This window comes from Protopterus annectens, chromosome 3.part1 (genome assembly GCF_019279795.1).
Source record: "Protopterus annectens isolate FY-2018-M chromosome 3.part1, PAN1.0, whole genome shotgun sequence".
Classification (NCBI taxonomy): domain Eukaryota; kingdom Metazoa; phylum Chordata; order Ceratodontiformes; family Protopteridae; genus Protopterus; species Protopterus annectens.
In genome coordinates this window covers 1,915,285,385-1,915,307,027 of record NC_056732.1, presented here as the reverse complement: position 1 = coordinate 1,915,307,027, position 21,643 = coordinate 1,915,285,385, and positions in this window count along the sequence as shown.

The window sequence follows — 21,643 nt, the reverse complement described above, 5'->3', positions numbered from 1 at the left end:
GTGACCTTCACCTTGGTCAGCCTGGTGTGTGGGACATCAGTGTGTCTGACAATACAGTACCTATCACAGGAGTGTTAGGCGTGTTGTTTAGCCTTAAGGGCACTGACTGTGTGGCACAGTGACATTGTGTACTTTGTGATATGTGAGTATACTGGTGGGGAAGCAGTTGTCTGGGTGTCTGCTTTGGGGGTCTTTGCTGCTTAGGCAGAGGTTTATTTAGAGTCTCCAAGTATGTGATTGTGTGTTTATGTGTTTGATAGGTTTATGTGACACTGGAGTCGTGGTGTGTGTGGTTACCTTCTCCTCCTGTTAGACTGTGCCAGTCATGGGTCTAGAGAGCTCAGCCTCCAGTTTGTCCGTATAGTTGCATCTCTCACAAATATCTGAGTTTGTTTGGAGGAGGGGAGGGTTGTCTGTGTACATAAGGCAGTTGTAACATTTACTGACAATCCCAATATTCACCAGCTGGACCGGAGAGTACACACAAAGCCAACCCTCGGACATGTCAGGATACTATGATGAAATACTCATTTGACTGATCAAAAAGGATCAGTAGGGTGTTAAGTGTGTAAAAGAGTATAACATGGGTTTAGTGCCTATGTTTCTTAGTGTTTTGTAAGATTATCTGTGAAGGAGTCCAGACAGAACTATGGCACTTCCTTCAGCTATGTCATACATAGCAATGTACACTCATATATGTCCTGAGTCAGGGCCAACTGTAAATGACTGACAATGCCAACATCCCCTGTCACACAAGGCCATACATACATAGCCACCTCCCACTGTCAAAAGGCCCTATCATCATACCAGGGGATATCACATGTAGATTGGGTATACAGGTCCTTCCAAAGCTGAAGTCATGGCATCGAGTGGATTACAATGTATCCCAGATGTGTCATACGTGAACTGCAAAAAAAAACAGACCCTGCACCTGAACAGTCTGATGGGCCTTACCCTCTCTACAGGATATGAAACTGTTGAACTGGTTACATCAACATATGTCACACCCCACAAGTGTTGGTGCACAACAGACCATGTGAACTATAGTGTTATATGCCTATGACATCTGATCTGCAAGGCCATGGGGTCCTACATGATTGAAGTCATAAACAATATCCAATATCCCAGACACATGTCGTATCTACATAGTCAACACTCTATGCATAGATATGTATTGTCATATGATGGATTGGCAACTGGTCCAGAGATAGATCACACAAGCCAAGTATTGTGGTGTCCTGTTCAAGCTGTTAACACCTGCTGTGCCCCATGGTGCAGTCCTGGGATTGCATAAAACAAAGTGCACACAGTACCATGTCGAGTCTGATGATGTCAGCATCTGTCAAATGTAGCAGTGGAAATGAACATCCCAGTAAAGCATATAGCGCATCATGTTAATGCCTATGTCTCTAATATCATAACATAGTCAGGTAGGGGGTTGAATCCTGCAGTTGCTGAGTGTGTGTGTGTGTGTGTGTGTGTGTGTGTGTGTGTGTGTGTGTGTGTGTGTGTGTGTGTGTGTGTATGTGGGGAGGGGAATGAGTGTTTCTGTGTGATTACCTTAGAGAGGAGTGCCCATTTTGGTGGGTAGGAAAATGCCTGACAAGTGTTATATTCCTCTTTGGCAAGTCTGAAGATGTCAGCATCCTACAAATATAGCAGTGGAAAAAAAATTCCCAGTAAAGCATATAGTGCGTTGTGTTAATGCATGTTTCACTAGTATCATAACATAGTTAGGTAGGAGTTTGAATCCTGCAATTGTTGAGTGTGTGTGGGGGGGTGTATGTGTCTGTGTGACTTCCTTTGAGGGGAATGTCCTTTTTGGAGACTATGGAAATACCTTAAATGATGTATATTGCTCTTTGCCAAGTGTGATGATGTCAGAATCCTACAAATATAGTGGTGGAACTACGAACCCCCAATAAAGCATATAGCGCGTCGTGTTAATGCATATGTCACTAGTGTCATAACATAGTTAAGTAGGGGTTTTAATCCTGCAATTGCTGAGTGTGTGTGTGTGTGTGTGTGTGTGTGTGTGTGTGTGTGTGTGTGTGTGTGTGTGTGTGTGTGTGTGTGTGTGTGTGTGTGTGTGTGTCTGTGTGTGTGTGTGTGTGTGACACTGTTGGTCAATGTGTTGTGTGTTTTTCTTTTACAACGGTATGACATATCAGGATACAAACAGTATGTGCATTGCACACATCAGGTATCTGTGTGGCAAATGCATATATGTGCATGTGACCTCAAGTAGTACATAGGTGTGAAGCCTGCATACTACATGAATACATTGCTTACCTGTGACAGAATGTGCATCCGCTTCTCAGATCATAGGTCACAGAGGTATGTGTGTGACAAGGCCGGCCACTGTAGTGATCAGTGGCCATAGTCATCTGTGTCACACACACCCATGATGGTTTCTATACACTACTGCGAGTGAGGGGTACAAGCCTGGTGTATATGTCAGACATGTTCATACACAACAAGGTCTGGCAATAATGGACAGTCATTATAGGTGTACAACAGACTTGTGGATATGCACACAGGCCCCTTATTGCTTAAGTGATACACAAAGGGACTTCAGAATACCTTTGGATATGTGGATATGAAAGGACAGAAGACATAACACTTGGCTGTACATACACATCGGTACTCAACATACATATCAGGGGCTACCACCTATGTGGTACTGTCATAGGTTCATAGGTAGGTACTAGACTATCGGCCCTAGGGCCCATACAAGCCTAGCCAAAAATGTACCCTGGCTTTTGCCACCCAAGAAAATTATTTTCCTGGGCCCCTGTCAAGCAGAGCCACAGAAGTGATCCCTGGGGTGAATTGCCCATTTCCAATCCAATCATCAAGATTTGTCTTGAAGAGTGCTGAGGTGCTCTGTTTGACATAGATAGGTAGTCTGTTCCAGAGTATGGAAAGTGTCTGGGACAGGAATCTATCCTTCCAGCATGTTCTGTTTATTGTGGTGACAAGGTTTAGGTCCCTAGAGTGTGTAGTTCGGAGGGAGTGGGATTTCTTTAAGTGGAGCATGTCTAACAGATCTGGGTTTGACATAGCTTTGTATGTTAGGCAGAGATCGCCCCTGAGTAGGCGATATGCAATGGAGTAAAACTGTAGTTATTTGAGACGGTCTGCGTAGGGAATCTGTTAGAGGCTTGTAATCCTCTATGTGAGGTATATATGTGGTCTTTCCAGTTGTTGTAGATGTCTTGTGAGGTACATAACAAAAGGGCCATTATACTCTATAATGGGTCTAATGAGTGATGAGTAGAGGGGAACAATGACCTCTTTATTTCAGGATGAGAATCCCTTTGTGATGAGATGACCCACATAGAATGATTTCCTGACCACTGTGGCAATGTGATTATCAAAGGGGTGACTACTGTCCACCTGTGTCCCAAGGTCTGTCAACACATTTTCGGCATTAAGTAGACTACCAGCTATGTGGTAGGTCGGTACAGAGTTGTTACAAAAGGGGATGACAATACACTCTTTGGCATTCAGCTTCAGGACATGGCTTTGACACCAGGTATTTGTCTCAGGGAGGCCCTTTTGTAGTTTGTCCACATCGTTAGGAGTTGTGATTATGGCTCCTAGTTTGCAGTCATCTGCAAACATTGTTAGCCAAAGACCTTCTGTGTTAGCCTGCACTTCAGAGAAGTAGATACCAAACAGGAGAGGACCCAGGACTGAACCCTGTGGTACTCCACTTGTCAGTGGTCTGATGTCAGATTTGGAATCCACTACATTCACAGTGTGGATGCTGTCCATGAGCCAGCTGGCAACCCTGCTTGTGACATAGAGGTTTATACCTAGTTTAGTGAGCTTATCTAGAATCCCAGAGTGGGGGATGGTGTCCAAAGCCTTGGCGAGATCTAGATAAGCTGTGTGAACCATGTTACCCTCATCTATGGCTTTGGTGACTGGCTCAAAGACGTCAGTCAGGTTTAGGAGACATGATCTGCCTTTTACAAATCCAAACTGGGTATGGTCCAGAGTTTGGAGATTACCAATGTCATTGTTTCTGAGTTCCACAGTGATACGTTCCATGACCTTGCAGACCAGGCTCATCAGGCTAATGGGCCGGTAAGTTCCCGGGGTCCTTCGTGGCTCCCACTTTGTGGAGTGGGATAACCGTCGCGGTGCACCATTCAGTGGGTAAAAAGCCTGAGGTGAGGCTATGATTGAACATGGTACTTAGGTAGGGTGCCGGTTCATACTGTAGTTCATGTAGAATGCAGCCTGTGATATTGACAGGTCCCATGGATGTTGTGTTCTTGGCTTTGGAGAGCGTGCTTTTACCTGTGCAGCCATGATTATAGTAACTTTGCATACGTCCGGTATATAGATGGGCCCTCTAGGGGGTGAGAGGGGGTAAAGGCAGCACTGAACCTATCTGCTAGGATGTTGGGAATATCACTTGGTTCTGTATATTTAGTGCCATTGTGCTGTAACTCAGAGCAGATCTGAGTGTTCCCATTTAGATTCATGACATAGCTATAAAATGCTTTGTGGTTGTCTTTAGAGTCAGTGGCAATTTAGTTTGCGTAACTAGCTTTGGAGGATTTTATGAGGGAGCTCAGCTTCTTACTGAGGTTGACCAGGGAGTTCCACCAGTCATGGGTTTTTACTCTTGTTTGCAACAGTTTCTTTCATCCGTTGTAGTGTTTGTTTATGGCAGAAGACCACCAGATTGTCTTCCCTGTTTTTGGAGGATAACATCTTGGTTCTATTAGGGATAGCATGCTCCATGCACTCGTGTAAGTGCTTATAAAGTGCATTTGTGGAGGAAACAGCAGTCACTATCCTGGAGGTGTGGATATATTTAATGAATATGGACACGCCTCCGCCTTTAGTGCTTCGTTCAGGGTTAGGTGGCCGAAAGGTGTGGTATGAATTGTAGCCTGGTAATGCAGGTGCGCTGTCTGGAGCTTTGAACCAGGTCTCTGTCACTGCACAGATGTCAATGTTATTTTAATCCTAAGGGCAACAGGTGCAGACCATCTCTGGCAAATTATCATGGTCTGTCGATCATGTCGTCCCAGGCAGACAAATACTGGATCCCCTTAGAATGACACCAGAAGCTTAGACAATTGTTGAATCAATCATTTTGTCCTTGTACTGTGGTATCATTCTGGGTGATGGCAGGATGCTACTCAAGGTTAGGGTCATACCTGCCTGGGATACAAGATTGTAGAGCTCCTCCATGTCTCATTTCATGTAGTCCAGGGAGGTACGTCTCAGGTAATTCAAACCAACATGGACAATGTCAGTGTCACATTTGTACTTATTGTGGAGTGACCTGAGTGCATGCGTTATGTGGTGGATCCTGGTACCTGACAGGCAGCTGACAGCAACTTTCTCCTTGTTTAGTCTAGTGAGTGGAACATCAGTGTGCCTGACTATAGAGTCAAGAGTCACCTATGACTAGAGTGTTGGTTACGTTGTTATGCTTTATGGGCTGTGGTTGAGTGGCACACTGAGTTTGTGGGCTATGTGTCATTTGGGTTGTGTTGGGGGGGGTGGAGTTTGCTTCTGTTTATGCTTCGGAAGTGTCTGACGGTTGGGCAGGTTTCTATTGAGAGCCTCTGCGAATGTAGGTGTGTGTTTTGTGTTTCTATGTGTGTGTTTTGGTGGTGTAGGTTTTGAGGGACTATGTGATGAGTGTGGTGTGGTGCAAGTGTTTACCTTCACCTCTTGACTGTCTAGTCCAGTCATGGGTGAAGAGAGCTTTGCTTCTAGTTTGGCTATATCAGTGCATCTCTCACAGGTTGTAGTGTTGTGTGGTAGGAGGAGAGTGTTGTCTGTGCACATGAGGCAATTGCTGCATTGCCCCATGATGCCCAGATTATGTCAGGATACTATGTATAGTGTAAACGTGGATGAATATGCTATAGTCGGCTTACAGCTCTGCAGCATGTGTTGGACAACAGGCATCTGTCTGTATGATACCCTTGTGTAGGATATGTGTCCCATCTGCAGAATGCATTGTAGGCCACTGCATGCATTTCCAGATGTGGATGGACATATCCCTAGTGTGTCTGCATGCACCTAAGGGGCTATATGCCAAACATGTGTAGGCCCAGGAACCGGTGGCGGTCAATACCACTGGTTACTGTTATAGTATAGTACTGGAAGGATACAGCTGTTACTGAGTTCACTATATCTGTGTGTCACTTGTCTGTACATCATCTGATAATTGTTTATAGTCAGGCTGACTAGGTTGTGTATGCTACCAGAATGCTAAACATTGACAGTTAGTAACAGTATCACCCACAGCAGCGTGTCAGACCATGTGACACACACGTGTACCCATGTTAGAACATATCTGTAGTAGAATGCATACTGGCCACCAAGAGATACTCTGAGATGTTAACACTATGTAATACAGGGTATGTCACATGTCCCTTGTGTCCAGTATGCACATACATGCAGACAGTGCACCCCCACCATGTTCACAGATGTACACCTGCAAATCTGTACTGCACACATCACACATGTACTGTCCACTCACTAACACATGCTGCCGACACTACACACTCCTTCCGCGTGGCACATGGGTGTTCAATACATACTCAGACATAACACTGGTGTACACAATATGACATTGACAATCATAGCTTCGATGCACCATGCCTGCTCAGATATACCTACAAGGATATCATTACATTTTCCTGTCGACAATCTGCTAACATTGCTACACTGCTACAAAGTCACCCTGTGCATCAGCACCATGTTAGCCTGTTCCTGCATCAGTGTTACAGATGACAGGAGGTGGCAAAGGTCTCATCATATGCACAGGGTGTGTAGCCGGTTTGCCAGAGCCCGACATTGACCCATCCAATTGACGTGTGTGTGTGTGTGTGTGTGTGTGTGTGTGTGTGTGTGTGTGTGTGTGTGTGTGTGTGTGTGTGTGTGTGTGTGTGTGTGTGTGTGTGTGAGGGACAACAATACAGCATGGGCCAATGTTGATGTGATGTGTGTGTGTCTGTGTGAGCCCTAGGTGTTTGGTTTATGTTTGTGTGTCTGCATGCACACAGCTCCACCATGTGGCTGCCATATACGGGAGGTTGTGGGACAGCCACAGACTGTACCTGCCAGGCTGTACAGATCATTGTCTCTGGGCACGGACATGGAACCTGTGCCTTGCAGGGGTGCTATGGACTGTATCGGGTACCAAGCCTGACTGGGTACTATCATCAGAGGCAGAGGTATGTCGACTGGAGCTACACCCCTGCTGGGACTGGCCAGAGCCACGTGTACATGGTCTACTAGGACGGTCAATGGACAGGCCAGCCCCAGCATTGCTGGCGCTGGTACTGGCACTACGAGTGTGGCTGTGATCTGTGTGTTGTCTGCGATGACTGCCAGCTGCTGATGTTGCTGGCATACATCCGCGTCGACATCTCAGCCGTCCCGCATGGTCCTGGCTCATGGAAAACACATTGTGGAGGGCATCTAATGTCTCCCCCCAATGTCTATGAATGACCTCGATGTAATTACGTATAGCACCGGCAAGGTCATGAATACTGTCATTGATAGCAGTGTTATGGGCCCTCTGTGCCCTTAGTCCCTGTCTGGTGTACCGTTCCATACATGCCTGTGCCTGCATTACAGCCCGGAACATAGCTGAGGTTGTAAGACCTGTGGGGGGCATGTCTGCCAGGGGCAATATGACCAGCGGTGCTCCCAGGAGAACCCCTGGACATCTACCTATGTGGTACCGTTCCACGGATCTGGGTATGGTTGCTGTGAGGGGATGCATGTGCCATGGATACCACACTCTCCTGGTCAATGCCAACTGTATGGTGTCCCTCGGCAACGGCCATTGGTGATGAGGGATATATTGGCAGTATAAGTGTGCGCATAGATGGGTTTGAAAGCTGTGTACTGTCGATTGGTGGACCAACGACAGACCCTGTCAAACCTGCCTGTGCCACAATATATGTCTCATCATCTCCACTATTTGTGGCAGTGACTTCAGGTTCCCTGCTGCATTCAGCCAACCCAACCTCTGCACCTGTGAGAGTAAGACAGGAAACACACTTTACAATCTGTACATGATGTTATCACACATGCACACATGAACACATGAACACATGAACACATGCACACATGAACACATGAACACATGCGCACATGAACACATGCACACATGCACACATGAACACATGAACACATGCACACATGCACACATGCACACAGGAACACATGAACATGTGCACACATGCACACATGAACACATGCACACATGCACACAGGAACGCATGAACACATGCACACATGCACACAGGAACACATGCACACATGCACACTCCTCACTACAGCAGATACACACACCCAACAGCAATCCAAAACATACTCAATAGTGGTTGAAGGTGGGTGACAGTATCACAAGACAAACAGTCACATCACACGTGTCAGCATGCAGAATGAGTGTTGATCAAGTCCATGCAGTGTGAGTGTAGAAAGCCCTAGTTAATGACAGTATACATGGCTGTGATGCATGTGTGTAGTTGTTCAGTGATTGCCTACACCCTGGAACACAATGTGTACAAGGACACAATATTGCTGTGCAAGTATTATAAGCTCTGCAATGTCCTGTGCACCATCTCTCGCAAGTATACATACCATGGCTGCATGTGTTATCTGTGTGTCACATAGCTTTCCATGTCTGATTGCAGTGTCTGTGTCTGTAGCAGATAATTGTGGACACAGGTGTAGCACATGCATGCTATGTACACACACAGGATGAGTGGTGCATGTAGACATGATGGAATACCAATCCTGGACATGGCCATTGTACAGTGGTTATGGTGAATGTAGGTCATATTCCAGATATGCCAGCCATGACATTGCATGGTACATGACTGCAACATTAAACATCACACATACCCAATGTGTGTCATGTGACCTATATACCCAATAGCATTCCAGGACATATATGTGTCACTTTGTACAGAATGCGACTGCTATGCATATTGTGTATAGTTGCATATGTTTGCACACACACAACATGCTATGCATAATGTGTATAGGTGCATATGTGTGTGCACACACAACATTGAGGTGCAAAGCAATGACAGCTATGTGTAGTACTGTGGTCACTGTAACTGTATGGGGTGTAGTACCATTAGCCATCATCATCATGCATCATGTGGTCACTCAAGGCCACTAAAGTGTGCTAGACCACTGCTTAGCATGCTGTACCTGAACCGCAGTGCCGTGGCTACGTTCACAATTACACAGCCATGTTGTACAAGGGTGTGTAAGGTGCCCAATAGGGAGCATTGCCTAACACGACTGTGTTATGTGTTGAAGAGTGTTGCACAGCCCCATGCTAGGCCCCTACCCCTCAGGTATATTATGTGTGGTGTGTGGATGACATGTGGGATACTGAAGTGTGACCTGGCAGCAGGTGTCTGGTTACGCTATGTGTAGCATGTTGAGGTGTACTGCGTATGACAAACGTGTTATGCTGTGTACATGTGTATCAACCATGCCTATCCAATGTGCAGTACAGTGTTGCCACATTTGTGTCTGATGCTCTGTGCATTGCATGTGATTGAGGCAGCTACTGACTTTACTGAGATGTTTAACGTCTCACAGCAAACATGCACAGCATGCATTATGCGTAGGTGTGTTACGTGTACATGGCCTACACCTCACCTATGACATACACATTTCAATACCAATATTAAAGTGTTAACACACTCACCAGCATGTATCGTCTGCCCTGCTGTCACACCAAAGGGACCTACAAGAATATGACACAGTTTGTCAGTGGCCACAACTGTGGCATTGCTACTGTGAGTGTGCTAAACTACAGTAGAACAACAGGCAACAGTCACAGGTGTACAGATACTATTCCACATATCAGTATTGCACACAATAGGCAGCACAACTGCTGAACACACAGTACACATCTCACATATGCATAATCTAACAATATAGGTAACAGTAGTCTACAGCTAGGGCATGTTATCTGCACGCTCCATGTCATCATGCTGGGTGGCTCCGGCCTCCATGATGACATGTGTGATGCTGTTGCTGCTGTAGGTCAGGAGCCACCACGCTTAGGAACAGCTCCTCCACTCTGGTGAGGGGGGGATGTATGACCACCCCACCACCTGTGGCAAGCTGTTGTCTATGGATATCAGACGCATGCCGCTGGACATGTCTAATTAAATCTCTGCAGTGATGGCATACCTGCTCATATGTCTGGTTATGCATGCCTATATAATTTACCCGACAAACAAGATCTTGCCACAATGCAGTACGCTCATGCTGGTGCTGGCTGGTCCTGGAAAACAGCAGGGTATAGTGCTGCACCAGGCTGTGGTGTATTTCCTGTTCCTCTGCAGCTGTATGGGATGGATTGCATTGATGAGCCATAACCCTGGAAGACAATTAAGCGATATGTGTGAGCAAGTCATGTGGCACACTTAACATTATAAAGTACAGATATCACTTAACTGCCATATATAGCATCTGTTTGTCTGTCAGACGATACACACGTTCAATACCACATATCAGTGCTCAGCCCACAACTGGCTGACAGTGCCTGCCACAGTCCATATAACAAACCAGTATACACCAGTACTCAGCACACTGTGTGGGATACAATGCACAACCTCGCCACGGGGGTATATATCAAGCTAATGCATGAAGAAATATGTCATCCAGTGCAATGAATGTAAAGTACAGTTACAGTATTGCCAGTAAACCTCCCTAGTTGTTGATGCCATACCCCTACCTAACATATGTGCACAGTTGTTAATATAGCTGGCATACTGCTGTAACAGAGTATACATGTTGCTAGGTACACACGCATACCCTGTAACACACATGTGATTGCGGGCATGGTACAGGCATCATTACACATACATCAGACATAAATACAACACACAAATGTATGCCGACACAGATGAACATTACCTGTGTACTTTACAGTACTGTGTGCCCCTACTTAAAGATACCTATGCCTGAGGTATGTAATCTGTGCAGACTACAGGAAACACACAAGACAGTGTTACCAGGAAATGTGAACATACACCATACTGTGCTGTTTAGGCCTACAGCTTCAGGTAGTACAACAGTTCATATGTGAGCTGGATTCATCAGCAGTACCACTTACTGAGCATAAATGTATTGCTTCAGCCTACAATGGGACACCACAGTCGTACACAAGGAACTACATCACAACATATGCCATACTACTATGTCTGCATCCCAATAACTGACACATCATTCTCTGGCCTCACACCTAGGACACAAACTACCATGACAGAAACAGCCACACACTAAGCTATCACACCTTTACAGACCTTGCACACATTCACTGTCACACTCATTCCACCTCACATAGCAGATATTGCACTGAGTACATGTGTGTGTGCATTGTGTCATAGGTAGGTAATACGCTATTGGCCCTAGAGCCTAGAGCAGCCTAGCCATATGCTACCCTGGCCTTTGACACACATGTATTTGATTTCACATGCTCCTGTCAACTGGATACACAGAGGTGACTCCCAGGGTGTATTATCTATCTCCCAAACAATCATCAGGGGTATGTATGACATCTGCTAATGAGGAGCCTTGTTTGTTAATGCTGAGTGGTTTAGTCCAGAGTATGGCATATTTGTGGATAGGAACCTATCCCTCCAGCATGTGCTGTTTAGTGAGGTGACGAGGATTAGGGCCCTAGGGTGTATAGCCCGGAGGGATTGTGAAGTGTTGACATGGTGGTTGTCCGACTGCCATGGGTGTGACATACCTCTGTATGCCCAGCAGAGGTAACCTCTGGGTGGGCGGTATGCAATGCACTGTAACTGTGGTTTTGAGAGTCAGTCTGCATAGGGCATGTGTTTCAGGGCAGTATTACTCTTTGTGAGGTATGTCTGTGGCCTTTCCACTTGCTGTAGTTGTCATGTGAGGTACATACCACATGGGGCATTGTGATGAGTAGAGGAGAACACTGACCTATATTTCTCTAGATAACACACCTTTTGTGATGACATGTACCATGTAGACAGATTACAAGACTAGTGTGGCACTGTGATTATCAAAGGGGAGGCTACTGTCCACCTGTGTCCCATGTTCCCTTCTGACACCTTCAGTGTTAGGCAGGCTACCACCTATGTGGTAGTTACTGGGTAAAATGTTTTGGAATGGGGTATGGCACTGCAGTATTAACACTGGTGTTCAGTCCATGCCTTGGTCACCTGGCACCTGTTGCAGTACGTATGACCCCATGTCTCTCTCTCTCTCTCTCTCTATATATATATATATATATATAGGTTTACTATTAAATGTTCGAATGCACTCACTTGAGCTGCGGCCCCATGGTTTCGTTCGCCTTGTTATTCCCCATCGACGCCGCTTATGCCAACGCGTAAGCCACCGAAACCATTTCGATAGCGCGAAACCGCGAAACCAAACGATTTCGACATTACCGGCGCAACACCTCCACACCCATGCTACCGTCACATATCGAGACACCCATGCCGCTCGCACATCCGTCGGTGTAGTGGCTCGCAGTTCCGCTGCTCGGGCAATGCGGCGTCGCACAAAGCGGGATCGACAATTTGATAGTAAACCATATATATATATATATATATATATATATATACACATATCTATATATCTATATATATATATATATATATATACATATATATATATATATATACATATATATATATATATATATATATATATATATATATATATACACATATATATCTATATATATATATATCTATATATGTATATGTATATATGTATGTATATATATATATATATATATATATATATATATATATATGTATATATCTATATCTATCTATATATATATATATATATATATATATATATATATATATATATACACACACACATACATGTAAACATCCATTGCTGTACATATAGATGCACATATAGGCACATAGACTGCCCACCTTTCATGGTGGGGATATCAATTATGCAACAGTTGTGAGACATATGGTTATGTAATTATATTGCACAGTGTTGTGCAGAATGCATTTTGCTGTCCTCGGGTCATATAGCTGTAGCAGGCCTCACTGGCTGTAACTCAGTCCCACAGCGTTTAACCACCACATGACATATACTGGCACTGCTTGCTGTTTTTAATGCCACACACTACAACCTACATAGATATGTGCACATAGCAACCTTCAACAACATATATATGTCCAGCCTTCACTAACAGTTGCAGTATGTCCCTTGCCCTATGCACATGTGCATATACATATAGATACGACTGCTGCCACATATGGATGATTCACAGTATGTAGAGTACCCTTCAGACACATCATTGGGATGCCAGCAAATACATATCTGTTACATACCTTACCTCTGTATTTCTCACCTCCGTCTGTTGTACCTGTTGACTTTTAATTTTTGGTTTGGGTTTCCTGTGTGTGTTGACTTTGGTCTTTGTTTTTGGTGTCTGTCTCTTACTGCCTCTTTGTCTCTGTCTGTCTGTGTCTGTCTCTCTTGCTCTCTCTCTCTCTCTCTCAATTGCTGCAATGATATTATTGCATGTGTGGACAGCAAGTACAGGCTGCTTTTCTAGGTATCTGCACATGTGCATGTGATGGCCTCTGCACCAATTGGTGCCCACCATTTAGTAATTGCATGCAGCCTGCTGTGTGGTAATTGCAGGACTCACTGTGATTTCAGGACACTGCTATAAAATGATAGGTTAGGTAGGCATAGCCCTTTCAGTTTGACAAGGTGGGGCCCATGCTTGTTTGCTCTGGACACTGTTGTCTCAGTCAGAAGGTTGGTATATGTCTCATATCTGAAGCTAGGGTTGTAGCCAGTTATATGCATGTTGTACTGAAACCTGACTGTTGGTTCTTCCAGTACACTCTTCTCAGTGTGTAGGTTTACTCACACCTCCTAATGCTAACACAGGATACATGGGAGTATGTACTTTTTTTTCAAATTAGAGAATTAACTGCCATACAACAGTAGTTATTGCAATGTATTCCTATGGCTTTCCTATTTTCCCTTTACATTCACTCATTGTAATGCATGATATATTTATTTCAGCACCAAGTTATTGTAAGTGTTCTGTGGCCTAGTGGTACTTCATGCAGACTGGTGAGTCCAAGGTCTGGGGTTTGAGACTGACAAGGGTATTTTATTTTGCTGCTGAGCAGTACAAGGTCCCTGTCATACAGAGTGACTAAGGCACTTTTCAGCCGTTGTAAGTGGGTTTGCGCAGGTTTGCGTGACGCTTAGCAATAGTAAGCTAAGCGCACACATGCGTACACTGGTGCAAACCCGCTTACTACTGTTTACAAGTGCTTACTCCCACTAACCCCCACGCTCATTTCTTTGACAGAATGGTAAATGGGGAGATAGAAATGTGGTGATTAAGGGTGCACAAAGAGGGGAAGACAGTAGGGTAACCAGCTCGGGATGTATCGGATGGGTGTGGGGAAGGTCCATAGCTGCCCATTTCTTTACCAGCAACAGCTGTGCATATGCAATACATTAGGAGTGAAATTTGAAACCTTCCACCCCTGAGAGAGGGGTGAGGAAAACTAAGTATGTTGTACTACCAATTATGAATAACAGGCACATGAACTCTTTGTGAACTGCTATACTGTCATTAGTACGTTACTCACTTCTGAACAGTTTGTGGTTTGTTTGTGTTGACATTAGCACAGTCTGCGTAGGACAACTGGACATATTTCAGTACTGTTTATGCCTACCTACACCCTTGGTTGTGCCTGAATACACAGGTATATAGTACTTTTGGGTAGGGGTGCAGAATTGCAGAGAGAATTATTTATTATTGTGTGATGTTTATCTTGCTGAACATACAGACTTGCTGTGTACCTGTTAGTCTATAAAGGCAAGTAGTCTGTTTGAGTAGCTCCCACCTGTGGACATATTCAGATGGTAGACCAAGGTTAGCCTAGTATTCTTTGACTGTGCACCACATCAGTCTTTTCAGCACCTGAACAATGGCATTGTCACAGGTGGTTGCTAGCAGTACATGGCTACATCCTTTGATATTTCTGTGTTGTACTCCTACATAAGGGCATGCATGCTTGTGGGATTCATTCTACAGCTATTTGCAGAATGTGTAACAGCAGACAAGCTGATATGCCTGTGTGTTTCTGACTCTTCCAGGCCTCAGATACTCTCAGGTATATATTTGAACAGCCTCAGGGAAAGGTACATATAAGTGGGATACATCTGTGATATATTTCAGACATTTTGCAGTTGAGACTGTGGGGAATTCAGAGCATATGTATTACAACATATTTTCTGATGTGCAAGCAGTGTCTACTCTCACTTATTGACATTTTTCATCAAGTGAGATTCCCCACCTTTCTGCCTACTGTTAGTACATTTCACAGGGAGTCAGAGGGGCACAGCTAACATTTGTTTACAAATCAGGGACATGCCTGTAGATCAGTCACAGTTGGGAGGTCTGGCCTCTGACCTATGCAAATATGCCAGTATTTATCCTGCTCTAAAAACAAGTAATCTCCGTGGTATCCCCGAAGTTCAAAACAACCCACTAAAGTGTAGTGGGTCTAAAAACAAAACAGTGTAAGAAACTTCTCTGTGTGGAAGATTTTCAGTCCATATATTTCTAGTTAATCACTGTATATTAATCAGATCAGACAATAGTAGTAGAAGTAGTGAACGTAAACTCGTCAAGTCAAAAAGTAATAATAGAAAATATATAATTCTACAGCATTACTAAGTACTCAAAAGTAATCCAAGCAAGGCAGGCAGTCTGTTTCCAGTTGAAAATCTTTTATTAAGTACACAGACAAGCGATCCAAGTAAAACAAAAATAGAGTAATAATTTCTTCACAAGCTTTCTAAATATATATATACTTTTTATCAGGCATGGGAGTATGATACTGTGTGGAGTTTGTACGGTGCTACTGTAACATTATTCCCTACTAGCATGACTGGTTCTCTTTTTACAGTCATGTCATGCAATTCCACAACACCTGCTGGTTAAGGGCCACAGAACAAGATTTGTGTTATGCCATTCCTATTTTCACTTTACATTCCCTCATTGTAATGCATGATATATTTATTTCAGCACCAAGTTATTGCATATCTGCTGTGGTGTAGTGGTACTTCATGCAGACTGGTGAGTCCAAGGTCTGGGGTTTGAGACTGACAGGGGTATTTTATTTTTCTGCTGAGCAGTACAAGGGCCCTGTCATACAGAGTGACTAAGGCACTTTTAAGCAGTTGTAAGCGGGTTTGCGTGGGTTTGTGCAATGCTTAGCTAAGCACACACAAGCTCACACTTGTGCACCCCACTAACTACTGCTTAAAAGTGCTTACTCCCGCTAACCCCCGCGCTAATTTCTTTTAAAGAAAAGAAAATGGGGAGATAGGAAAGTGATGAAAAAGGGTGCACAAAGAGGGAAAGACAGTAGGGAAACCAGCTCGGGGTGTGCAGAATGGGTGTAGGGAAGGTCCATAGCTGCCCATTTCTTTACCAGCAACAGCTGTGCATATTTTTGAAATTTGGTGTGAAATTTGAAACCTTTCACCCCTGAGAGAGGGGTGAGGACAACAGAGTATGTTGTACTGACAATTATAATTATCAGTTTATACGTCCAGTGGACATGTGCGTGAAATGGGCAGCTATGTATGGGGCGTAATTTTTTTGTGGGAACAGATTGCCCTTTTTTTATTTTTTTTTTCAGGTGAGAGTGGAATGTGAGGTAGAGGGAGTAGGTATATTTGGGGAGGTAGGTTGGGGAGGTAAACAGACAAGACAAACAAGACGCATACAGGGGTGGAATTTGACACATGGGGTGGGTGAACACAACTGATGGGGAAGGATGTTTGGAAATCGCAAGCCCATGAGCCCACAGATGGTAACAGTGGAACTGAGATCCCCACCCATGGGCAGTCACCACTGCACCTTCACAGCCCAGAGGGTGGCTGTGCTGAGGGCTGTGTAGGATGGGCAGGCTCACCCAAGAGACACGCCACTCTCACCTCGAGCTGGCATAGGGGATCAGCGACTGTACGCTGGATCTCCCTACGCACCACAGCCCGGACCCTACGAAGGGTGACAGGTGGCCCTTCTCCGCCCACGCTTGCACGGGGGGATGAGCCCCATCCCCTGCAGCGCTTCCACCCGAAGGTGACACAGGACCAACGGAGGAGGGGAGGCCGGGCCGGGCTGGGCACCGGACCTGCTGGTGCCAGGTGCACTCGCCAGCTGAGGAGGGACAGGTGGGTCCGCTGGGACCAGCCTTCCCATATGTTCTGTGATTAGGTGTGTTTAATTACAACATAAACAACAGCATTCCAGATTAGTTGTAACAGCATGCAGTAATATTCCCATTAACCCAACACACCAAGGTTCCAACAGTTGAACAGCAGGCATAACACATGCATATATTGAACGACAGTGGATATTCCAACAGCATGCAGGGATGTTTGGTAGCAACAGGCCACCATGATTGTGGTGTTTGAACAGGGCACCTGCATCAATGTGAATGCAAATATTTATAGAACAATAGTACATATGTCCCAACAAATATTTAAGATTACACATACCTATTGAGTTGTGGAATTGCATGGTTTATGCACAAACAGTAGGGTGTAGAAAAAAAACTCAATTAACATCTTATAATTACCTTTAGTCTACACTACATTCCTAGTGACTGCAAGTGTATATCCCCTACATGTATTATTACACTTACCACTATGCATTAGGTTGTGTAATGGGTTTGGCTAGTTCAATATATACCTGACCTATATCTAACATACTAACTGTCCAAGATGCAGACGTTACTGCTACATATTTCTTGATTGCAGTTATATGTCTTTATCTACATATCTGGATGTTTTCACATGACATTTTCACTTCAGTTTGTACAGAACCCTGCATTTCTTGAAGCACACTCACATTTCTGGGGAACAAATTAACATGATACGCGTGTGCCAGATTTACTTATGCATGCCAGCCAGTAACTGACTGTTGAGGACTGTATATATGCTTCACAGCTACTAGCACTTCCATCACCCACTTTAGATGGGACTGCACAACTCTGAGTTGACAGCACTTGTTAAAACAGTATTATTTGTATAATGCAAGAGTACAACAACATTTCAAACTAAGTGACACAGACACACTACGGGTTTTAGACCTTTATTTATGACATTACACACTTTTCCACAGGCTCACTCCTTTATTTGTTATAACAGTGCATATGGAAGACATATTATACCTTTATTAATAGGTTAGAACAATCTTTTTCAGGCTCAATCACTTATTTGATATGACAGTACCTGCAGAGATATTATTCCAAACATATTTTAACTCTCTTAATGGGTTACTACACTCTTTTTCTGGCTCTCTGACTTTTTTATCTGACAGTACATGCACAGGACTTATTCAGGCCATTTTATGGCTGTATTATTGGACTACAACACTTTATTTCATGCTCTCTACACTATTTTATATAACTATACATGCAGAATAATCACTAACCTGCCTGGTGGCGCAGCCTATCTGCATAGGCTTGCTGATTCACAGCACGGTCACCTGCAGCTGTAAAGTAAATGAAGGGATATTGAGACATTCCTATCCATTATATGGACTAAATTAGCATGTCCAACATACTTCATTCCATGGCTACTTACTCAGTGGTGGGGCATCTCACATCACACGGGCCTCCTGTATCCATTGGTTCAGGTGGTCCTGCTTCTGTCTCTTCAGGTCTGCATGGTGGTGACGGACCTGCTCACCGGTCTGAGGAACACCTGTGGCACTGATGAGGTCATGAACTTACCGGTTCCAAGCCTTTGCCTTGTACTCCGTCCCTTGGAACTGGCCCTGCAGGAGTCTTGCCTCATGACAGTGGACAAGGAGCCAAACCATGTATTTTGACTCCTCGATGCCCCAACATTGCGCTCGGAAGCATGTACCCTCTCCTACACCAGCCATTCTAACTGCAGATGTGAGCTACAATCAGTTATGGTGAGTATTCCTGCCTATGGGGCTTAAATATGCTGCATTTCCCACACTTTTTTGTGATTGGCCATTTTTGACTATTCTTGGCTGACTGTAGACCTGCTTAGTCATGGTTAATGTACCATTTCTATGTATATGTATGTTAACAGTGGCTGCTTCTCCTAAGCTGTCATGGCTTAGTGGTTCTGTACTTTGATTATGATGCACAGGGTCCTGGGTTCAAACCTTGTCATTCTTTTATTTTAATACTGTCTAGACAGGCTAGGGGGTGTGGCTGCGTTTAAGCAACTTAGCTCTATGTTGCTCCATGGTGCCCTCTGGTGCCCTGGTTGGCACGGCGCGCACGTCCGCGCAAACACACTGCGCTGGGTAAAACACTTTTCAATTTTGGGCAACTCTATTGCGCTTTGTAAAGCGCTATTAAACTATGGGCACCTGTATTGTGCTGGGTAAAGCGCTATTAAACTATGGGCACCTCTATTTAGCTGGGTAAAGCGCTAATGAACTATGGGCACCTCTATTTAGCTGGGTAAAGAGCTGTTAAACTTTAGGCAACTCTATTGCGCTGGGTAAAGCAGTATTAAACTATGGGCACCTCTATTGAGCCGGGTAAAGCACTAATGAACTATGGGCACCTCTATTTAGCTGGGTAAAGCACTGTTAAACTTTAGGCAACTCTATTGCGCTGGGTAAAGCACTGCTTAACAACAGGCTATTATATATCTGGATCCTTTAAAAATATATATTTTGTTCACTGATACATTGGCCATTTCACTGCTTTTAATAATATTTTAATCATATATGTCAGGTATTAGTTCATATATTGATTTAAAACATAAATAAGAAGGGGAGTGGTGGGACTTGAACCATGAATGCCTCCTCTTTGTGCAAATGCTCTACCATTACGCTATTGCTATTTGGTGTGATTTGCATAAACATTCTTTCTTATGCTCTTCCATGTCGGAATTGCTAACTACAGCTAAGCAATGGGCACACTCGCGCACACACACGCAAATACGGGCAGCTATATCGTGGATTTAAAAAAAATAAAATTCATTTTTTACTTTTTATAACTGTGATGGGGGTTTACAGTGTCAGGGAGTGTGGTGTTGGGTGCAAGTACATTTGAGCAAACTCGCTCTTGTGTGTTGACATTTTACTTTTGAAACCCATGCAGGGGTGTGGACATTTAGACTGCTCGGCAGTCGGACATACCCCCTGCTTTCCTACTCGGTCCGTGTAAGAGTTACGGTTGAGTCAGCGTGCCCTCATGAATATTCATGGCACGCTGACATCATACCGTTCAACTGCAGCCTCCGAGTAAGACATATTAAGTCTTACACGGAGGTTTCATGAATCCGGGGGATTATGTTAACAAGAGATGCAGCTAGTTGAATAAAATCTGGAAAGAACTTCACATGAAGATGAAACAGATCATTCTGGACTGTTTCAAGAACTTCTTAAGTGCATATCAGTGCTTGTTGTTTTAACCCTTCAGTGAAATCCTACACTAAAATTCTGCTGTCAAGTTCAAGAAGGCCATATAGATATTAACATTTTCTGGGAAATAATCCACAGACCAGGCCATTCTTAAATATTTCTCTGCACAAAAACAATTTCTATTTGTTGGTTATGAATTAATATTGACATTTAATTTGTTGCCAATATATATGTAACTAGATCATCATAACAGTCAACCTCTCTAAGCATTAGATCTTTAATGGCATAGGGATAATTTGTATTATTGCAGGCAATGGAAGGTAGATTTTGCAAACAGTGTCAGTGAAGCAATAAAGTCTTTACAATATGCCACTATTGAGCTTAGTAAATAGATTATGCACCTTTCCACTGAGTAAAAATAAGAAATCAACCTAACCTGCTACCATGGACTAATAAGACTACAAGCCAACTCACGAGAGATAGAAGCAAAGTCTGGATTCACTATAAAAGAACTGTGACAACCATAAATTGACAGCTAAAAGAAGTCAAAAAAATAAATGTCGAACAGATATAAGGAAATCAAAGCTCACCTACTTCACAAGACTACAAGAAAGAAACCCAGATTATTGTATTCCAGACTGTTTGTTAATCTTCATGGCAAAAAAACTGCAAAACAGTGGCAAACCCTTAGACCTTTAACCACAACAACACACAGCTAATGTTTTATCTGTTTTAAATTTACAGTCAGCCTGTGTAACTAACAAAATAAGAAAGTTAACTTCAACAAGAGGAACTCAAAGAAGCAGTAGCACATGTACTGAATTCATGCTACAGAAAACAACCACACAGCTGCAGTCCAAAAACTACTATCAAAGAAGTTATATGACCCTGTTTATACAGATGGTCTCCTCCTAGCAGCTTATATCAAAAATATAGCTCCTTTCTCTACTTACGTACGGCATTCTTGGCAACATTCTTCTAACTTTGTAATGCTCAGCAGCAGGTTAATTAATTAATTTCAGAACAGAATGTTGCCGAAAATGCATTGAATGCAGAGAAGCTGTGGTTGCGTTGCGATAACACACATATATACACACATGCATGCACACACACACACACACACACACACACACCTCTCTCTGCTGAGTACCTTAGAAGCATATCCTCTGTCCGTCCATCTGTGCA